Source organism: Octopus bimaculoides, chromosome 14 (assembly GCF_001194135.2).
Source record: "Octopus bimaculoides isolate UCB-OBI-ISO-001 chromosome 14, ASM119413v2, whole genome shotgun sequence".
In the NCBI taxonomy this organism is placed as follows: domain Eukaryota; kingdom Metazoa; phylum Mollusca; class Cephalopoda; order Octopoda; family Octopodidae; genus Octopus; species Octopus bimaculoides.
The window spans coordinates 49,567,288-49,569,390 of NC_068994.1; the positions used below are offsets into that span (position 1 = coordinate 49,567,288).

The 2,103-nt window shown below is 42.5% G+C and overlaps 1 non-coding gene across 1 annotated transcript; it reads right to left on the reverse strand.

Moving 5' to 3' along the window:
• Positions 1 to 215: 215 nt before the first annotated feature.
• On the reverse strand, positions 216 to 297 carry Trnal-uag (transfer RNA leucine (anticodon UAG)). Its single transcript has one exon. It is a non-coding gene; the product is annotated as a tRNA-Leu (tRNA).
• Positions 298 to 2,103: the final 1,806 nt, after the last annotated feature.

The window sequence follows — 2,103 nt, forward strand, 5'->3', positions numbered from 1 at the left end:
TAAGTAAGCTTTAAAGGTGGTGCTCCAGTATGACCACCGTACACGAAAAGGAGTAAAGTATACAGTGTCCGGTATTTGCCTTATTACGCCACTTAACCTGTCGTAGTAGGTCTGTCATTGTTCCTGGGGCCAGTCGATTGAAGAGCGACGAAAGAATATGTCCTCAGCAGAATATTAAAAAAAAAAGCCACAAAAACAAAAAAGTTAAAACAATTTGGCAGCGGTGGGATTCGAACCCACGTCTCCGAAGAGACTGGTGCCTAAAACCAGCGCCTTAGACCACTCGGCCACGCTACCTCATGGGAAAACCAGCTTCAAGCTTTTATTATATATAAAAAAATTCGTGTAGGTGGATGCAGATTTTTACATCAATAAGTTTGTACATGGCTATATTTGTGCATATATGTGTGCGCGTGTGCGTGTGTGTGTGTGAGAGTGTGTGTGAATGGACGTGGCTTAGTGGTTAAGGTGTTTGGCTCACGATTGTATGAAGTCGTGTGTTCGATTCCCGACGGTGCATTGTGTCATTGAACAAGACACTTTAATCCGTGTCGCTCTCGTTCAATCAGCTACCAAAATTGAGTTGTACGCGTATTTCAAATAGCCATCCTTGTCGCATTCCGTGTAATCACGCTGGATCTCCCCCAGAGAAAGACGTAAAGCGTACGTGTTTGTGGAGTACTCAGCCACTTGTACGCTAATTTCATGAGGTGGCTGTTCCGTTGATCGGATCAACTGAAACCCTTGTCGTAAGTGACGGAGTGTGTGCCAGTTGTGTGTGAATTTAAAGGGTAAAGACCCCCTTCGGTCATGAATGACCGTGGAATTGCATCTAGAAAATTCCCTTCCTAGGCACAAGTCCGGACGAGGTTGTTTATGGAAGACCAGCAGTCGCCCATGCATACCAGTCTCCCCTCTCCACGTCACTGATGTTATCCAAGGTAAAGGCAAAGGGGCCGATACAGCTTGGCACCAGTGACATTGCAACTCATTTCTACAGCTGAGTGAACTGGAGAAACGTGAAATAAAGTGTCTTGCTCAAGAACACAACACACAGCCTGGTCCGGGAATCGAACTCATTACCTCATGATTGTGAGCCCGATGCTCTAACCCATTGAGTCATGCACTTTCGTTGTGTGAACGTATCTTTGTACTTATCTGTCTGTTTCTACGTGTGCAAAAGTATATTCTTTGTTTTTTTTTTCTTCTATTTGTTTCAGCCATATGACTGCGGCCATGCTGGAGCACCGCCTTTAGTCGAACAAATCGAATCCAGGACTTATTCTTTGTAAGCCTAGTACTTATTCTATCGATCTCTTTTGCCGAACCGCTAAGTTACGGGGGACGTAAACACATCAGCATCGGTTGTCAAGCGATGTTGGGGGGACAAACAGAGACATACAAACACTCACACACACACACACACACACACACACACACATATATATGCGTGCGTGTGTTTATGCATCTATATGTAACTCTGCATGCCTATGTACGCGCATTTTCTAACCAACAGTATCTATTATCGACTGTTCACACCTCCGTGTGTGTACGAATACAAAAATGAATAATACAGTGTGACAAGCTGTTATCTCTGGTCATTGACCTCTTCAATAACAACCACAACAACAACAGATCTCTGTTGACATTAAACTCACTAAAAAACCATTCCTTCTTTTTTTTTATTCTAAACATTCTCATTCTTCTCGCTGTTATTCACTATCTAACTTCAATCTTACTCTTTCCCATGTATTCTTCTTGTCTGTTGTCTGTATTTCCACCTCCCTACTCAGATACATCAACTACCTTTTTTACCATTTCACAGAATACTAGAATGGCCTGCGATAATAATACTTTTTTTCCCTCCCAAAACTCTTGAATTGTTTTATATCTGATATTTAATTAGGGAGGTGTTTCCCGAAATATAACAGAAGCATCATACAACGCATGTAAAGTGTGTGTGTGTGCGTGCGTGTGTGTACGTATGTATGAGAAAGAAAAGAGAGTGAGAGAAAGAGAGAGAAAGTGTGTGTGTGTATGTGTGTGTGTAGGTATGTATGAGAAAGAAAAGAGAAAGTGGGAGAGAGAGAGAGAGAAAGTGTG